We start from the raw sequence: 6,673 nt of genomic DNA on the forward strand, positions 1-6,673 counted from the left end.
AACTATGAAATAACACATATGGAATCATGTCATAACCAAAAAAAGTGTTAAACAAATCAAACTGTATTTTATATTTGAGATTCTTCAAATAGCCACCCTTTGCCTTGATGACAGCTTTGCACACTCTTGGCATTCTCTCAAACAGCTTCACCTGGAATGCTTTTCCAACAGTCTTGAAGCAGTTCCCACAAATGCTGAGCACTTATTGGCTGCTTTTCCTTCACTCTGTGGTCCGACTCATCCCAAACCATCTCAATTGGGTTGAGGTTGGGGGATTTTGGAGGCCAGATCATCTGATGCAGCACTCCATCACTCTCCTTCTTGGTAAAATAGCCCTTACACAGCCTGGAGGTGTGTTGGGTCATTGTCCTGTTGAAAAACAAATGATAGTCTTACTAAGCCCAAACCAGATGGGATTGCATATCGCTGCAGAATGCTGTGGTAGCCATGCTGGTTAAGTGTGCCTTGAATTCTAAATAAATCACAGACAGTGTCACCAGCAAAGCACCCCACACCATAACACCTCCTCCTCCATGCTTTACGGTGGAAACTACACATGCGGAGATCATCTGTTCACCCACACTGCGTCTTACAAAGACATGGCGGTTGGAACCAAAAATCTCAAATTTGGACTCCAGACCAAAGGACAAATTTCCGCCGGTCTAATGTCCATTGCTCGTGTATCTTGGCCCAAGCAGGTCTCTTCTTCTTATTGGTGTTCTTTAGTAGTGGTTTCACCATGAATTTGACCATGAAGGCCTGATTCACACAGTCCCCTCTGAACAGTTGATGTTGAGATGTGTCTGTTACATGAACTCTGTGAAGCACTTATTTGGGCTGCAATTTCTGAGGTTGGTAACTCTACTGAACTTATCTTCTGCAGCAGAGATAACTCTGGGTCTTCCATTCCTGTGGTGGTCCTCATGAGAGCCAGTTTCATCATAGCACTTGATGGTTTTTGCGACTGCACTTGAAGAAACTTTCAAAGTTTTTGAAATGTTCCGTACTGACTGACATTCATGTTTTAAAGTAATGATGGACTGTAATTTCTCTTTGCTTATTTGAGCTGTTCTTGCCATAATATGGACTTCGTATTTTACCAAATCTTCTGTATACCCCCCTATCTTGTCACAACACAACTGCTTGGCTCAAACGTATTAAGAAGGAAATAAATTCCACAAAGTAACTTCTAAGAAGGCACACCTGTTAATTGAAATGCATTCCAGGTGACTACCTCATGAAGCTGGTTGAGAGAATGCCAAGAGTTTGCAAAGCTGTCATCAAGGCAAAGGGTGGCTATTTGAAGAATCTCAAATATATTTTGATTTTTTAAACACCTTTTTGGTTACTACATGATTCGATATGTGTTATTTAATAGTTTTGAAGTCTTCACTATTATTCTACAATGGAAAAATTAGTAAAAATACTGAAAAACTATTTTAATGAGTAGGTGTGTCCAAACTTTTGACTGGAAGTGGAGATGCAGTGCTTATGCTGAGCAGTGGCTGTATAGGGATGAACAGTTTGCATATAGCTACAGAGACAACTCAGACAACTGATGTTTTCTGCTCTCACAGGCTCTTAACAACCATACTCCTCCCAATGGTCCACCGATTCATTGAATCCTGTTAGCTTTGGAGTGCCTTTACAAAGGAGATCCTATTAAAAATGAAAAAAGAAAGGATGTTATAGACATTGTCATGCACAACTATGGTAATTGAAGGGGCCAGGATTACTGTACTTTATACTGTTGAGAGCTGAGTGCTACAAGCAGTTCAGAAGTCAATTCCAACTGACAATAGCTCAGGAATCAAGCTTTTGCCCTTTTAAGGGACATGCATTGTGTTGGTTTTAAAGGCATGCGGCTACTGTGAGTGGGGGCAATAATGTGATCATTGGTTTACTTCAGTGAAAACAGAGATTGTGAAGTCCCAAATCAATTCCTTATGGTAAAACAATTACATAAAGTGTTAGCATAGGGATGTACTTAAAACACATACATGTAATTATTTTTACATTTTAGTCATTTAGCAGGCGCTCTTATCCAGAGCGACTTACAGTTAGTGAGTGCATACATTTTCATACTGTAGGAGGAAATGCCTAACACTAAACCTTGTGTAATATTTCGACTAGTCATTTCCATAAAGGCTTTTACAAACATCGGTTGGATCCCCTCTAGCTTTAACCTGCTTATCCATTCCATCATTGTAATTTTGCCTGTTTGTATCTCAAAGCCATAATTCATCATCAAAGAGTTGCTATAGATAGGATACACAAGGACCCAACCATTTGTATGATACCAGTCCTCTTGAAGGACACCATCATAAATACTGTTTCGTCTAAAGGCATTTTTTAGAATTCATTGAATTATTAAACAAGCAAGTATTAGTCATTTGTCTGTCATAGACCATGCCACTGCACATTATAAAAGCTTGCCAGATACTGCCTCTCCTTTTCAGGGCTAAATAAATAAATCTGTATTGAATATTTTACATAATTAATTCAGCAGCAAAAAAACACATGTCACACTCAAAATTGAGGAGGAGCGCTGAAATATCAGGGACGTGAGCTTTCCATTTCGTGCAAAATCTGAAAATAAAAGTCATCTCTGTTTTCAATTCAATAGCCTCCCTACAGCTTTCTCTTCTCTCTCACATTACAATCCTTTCACATTACAGTCCTTTGCTGTTTGAGTTGAATATGATAGGCTTTAATTAGTCCTCAACCATGTCCTCAACCACAACTCCTCCATGAGGGTGAAGCAGCTCTCCCTCTCCTACTTCTCCGGTTGCAGCCCAAATAGCACCCTATTCCCTATTTAGTACACTACTTTTGACAAGGGCCTAAGCGGTGCCATTTTTTACTCGGTATAGTCAATGGTACAGATGCGCCATCTTAATTTGACCCCGATTCTCACAGCAGGAAAATAAGCCTGGAGCAACAGGAAATGTGAATTATTATGTGGATTATAATTAATGGCAATTTTTTCATTAGGGCAAATCAAGTATGACATTTTAAGGTGGAAATTACAAACTTTAGAAGCCTCTTTAAACCCTGAATACACAACAATTTGCATTTCCTGCTGCGAAGATTCTCTGCGACAACAGTGATCACATTAAGATAGAAAATCTGTATTTCTTTGTATTCAAACAAATAGTTATTTCCCAATTGTCGCCCACGACTTAAAGTCTAACCTTTACGAAGAGATAAGATCAACACTGGGGTTTTTCCATGCACTGATTTACTGGATTTACTCGTCACCTCCCATGAGGCAAATAATTCATAAAGCGAGCGCAACTGTTTGACAGGACATTTGACTTCCTGAAATTGAGATAAAGCCTAGCCTCCAATCCAACAACAGAGCATATCTGAAATGGATCCAGAAAGGACAAAAGAGAACAGACACTGACATCATTGTTGATCTTTATCAATCCATGTTTGCTTTTTATCTACATTTTAATTATTTTTTCCACTACACCTGAAAATGAGTTTCATGTTCAAGCAAAGATATGTCATAAATCAGTCTGTTGCATTGATATTTAAATGAGAATCTATATCTTTCCTTGCAGACATTCAAAACCCCCCAGTTGTCAGAGTGTACTGGAATGAATTAGAGATACAAACTGGTAATATAATTATGAAGGTTGTCAAGCAATCTAAACACACATCACAGCTATGGTAGTGAGGTCCAAGTTTGCAGAGATGGAATGTCCTCCAGGACATTTTAGCATGCAACACAAATAGTTAGCGCATGAATACATCGACCCGACATACCAACCACAAATAACTTCTGGCTGGGATAACTTAGGGAGTAGATTGGTTCTCATGTCCAGTAGTGAGTTTAAGATTGTCAAGGCCAAGGCCATGTCTTATGGATTACCTGAATGCCTTCTTTAAGAAAGGAAAGATATAGGTTACATTCACAAATGAGAAATTGATACAGTAAACACTGAGTGTACAAAACATTAGGAACACCTTCCTAACACTGAGTTGCACCCCCTTTTGCCCTCAGAACAGCCTCAATTTGTCGGGGCATGGACTCTACAAGGCGTCGAAGCATTCCACAGGGATGCTGGCCCATATTGACTCCAATCACAGGAGGCTGCTGGGGGGAGAATGGCTCATAATAATGGCCGGAACGGACAGATGGAATGGCATCAAACACCTGGAAACCATGGAAACCATGTGTTTTATACCATTCCACTGATTCCAGGACAGTCATTAACACAAGCCCGTTCTCCCCAATTAAGGTGCCACCAACACAATCCATGTCTCAGTTGTCTCAAGGCTTAAAACTCCTTCTTTAACCTGTCTCCTCCCCTTCAACTACACTGATTTGAAGTGGATTTAACAAGTGAGATCAGTAAGGGATCATAACTTTCACCTGGATTCACCTGGTCTCTCTGTCATGTTCCTAATGTTTTGTACACTCAGTGTATGTTGCAGCAGTAAGACTCTACAACTCCTCCATCCATATGGTAGAAAGCCAAGTATACACCATTATCACAATGGAAACTATGGACAAACATGTTTCAGAGAGAAAGGAAAAATCACCTGACAATCATAAAAAAGCCTGCCAACTCGAACATCGTGAATATACAATCTCCCTACCCCAGGGATTTTGTAACTGTCTTTTTATAAACCTAAATGGCATGTCTTTTATGTTCCGGGTCAACATTGTTAAGTGCACTTGCCAGTGTGGTTCCTTGCTGTTCCTGCAGTCACAATTGTTCTTAACGGTCTCGGGGGAACAAAAAAAAGACAGCTAACGAACTATGCATTTATTCATTTTGTCGTGTGGCAGGCCGTATCATAATGGACTTGGCAGGTATAAATTGCAGTCTCAAGGAACCCTGTGTCAGCATCATCATCATCACCATCATCATCATCATCATCCTCATCATCATCATCTTCCTCGTCATCATCATCATCATCCTCATCATCATCCTCATCATCATCATTATCCTCTGCCATTCTCAACGGAACGCTCATGGACCTGTCATTACTGAAAGAGAGGGGTGGATGCACCATATTATTTCCTGACCATTTCAGGGAAGGGTAAGCTAAGTATATATCTCATGGGCAAATGTCTGGCCAGGATAATTTGTTCTGAGCATACACGGTGGCAATTATTTACAAAATTCAATTAGGCAATAGAAGACGCTTACTCTCCATCAGGTGAGTGACTGAAGAACACCTTCTATCCGCTGCCCTTTGATAAATAATGGAACACTGTGATCAAAATGTCCAGTGAGCTTTATTTCTGTAGTCTGATTTAGCATGTCAATTGTTCTGATTCACATAATGGCCTTCAAATTGGGCATTATTCAATCTTAATCTGTATCAGGACATCCCAGCTAACGTAAGATAACTTTTTTCCTTTGTGCAAGAACACATGTTTGGGTTAATTTAATTAATAAATACTCCCTAGGTAGCCAACATTTTTTATATATATAACATTGAATTTGGCTTTATTTGGCTATTATCCCATAGAAACACATTGAATAACATATTCATACTGGCTGCATCTCATATGGCACCCCATTCCCTATTAGCCTATATTCCCATAGGGCTCTGGTCAAAAGTAGTGTAATATATAGGAAATAGGGTGCTATTTGGGATGTAGCCCCTGAATTCCCCTGAGTCTGCATGAGAGAGACTGTACTGTAGCAGCGGTATAGCAAAACTGTCTTCCTCAAGTCACTATTACTTGGTATTCATGATATTTATGACAGAATCACTTGGGGGTGTGTGTGTGTGTGTGTGTGTTTGTGTGTATGTGTATGTGTTTAACTATACTTGTGGGGACCAGAAGTCCCCAAAAGAATAGTAAATGAACAAACCAACTGGGGACATTTTGTTGGTCCCCACAAGGTCAAATGCTATTTCTAGGGGGTTTAGGGTTAAGGTTAGAATTAGTGTTAGGGTTAGAATTAGGTTTAGGGTTAGGGTTAGGAGCTAGGGTTAGTTTTAGGGTTAAGGTTAGGTTTTTGGGTTACGGTTAGGGTTAAGTTTAGGGTTAGGGTACGGGTTAGGGGTTAATGAAAATAGGATTTTGAATTGGACTGAATTGTATGTCCCCACAAGGTTAGCTGCGCAAGACTGTGTGTGTGTGTGTGTGTGTGTGTGTGTGTGTGTGTGTGTGTGTAATGGCCTGGATACTGAGCTGTCTCAATGCCGGTACCAAGACCTCAATTCAAAGCATTAATCTCATTGAAAAGACAGCCTATGCATCAAATCATTGTTTAAGTTCCATAGAATAGAGAGCAATAGTAATGGCGTGTATTTGTAGGCACTAACTCCGCCATGGTTTGTTGGACAAAGCCTATGGGAAAATGAATGGAGTTTTTGTAGGGTTTTTGGATAAACACCAAAAATAAGGTCTGTGGTAAACCCAGGCTTAGGAGATCTTATACGTTTTGTTCTATGAGATAATCTTCATCAGCTAACGTCACTTTTTATGAATTTTGAAGCATTTATGTAATTTAAAAAAGCACAAAGCACATAAAGGCTTTATAATTCATAAAGGTCATGTTAACTGACTGATATTATCTCATTAAACAAAACATTCAGTATAAGCTCTCCTAAGCCTGTGTTAACCTCAGACCATATTTTCGGCGTTTATCCCAAACCCTATTCTTTCCGCATTAATTTTCCCTATAGGAATGGCTGA

The sequence above is a fragment of the Coregonus clupeaformis genome, chromosome 10 (assembly GCF_020615455.1).
Source record: "Coregonus clupeaformis isolate EN_2021a chromosome 10, ASM2061545v1, whole genome shotgun sequence".
Lineage (NCBI taxonomy): Eukaryota > Metazoa > Chordata > Actinopteri > Salmoniformes > Salmonidae > Coregonus > Coregonus clupeaformis.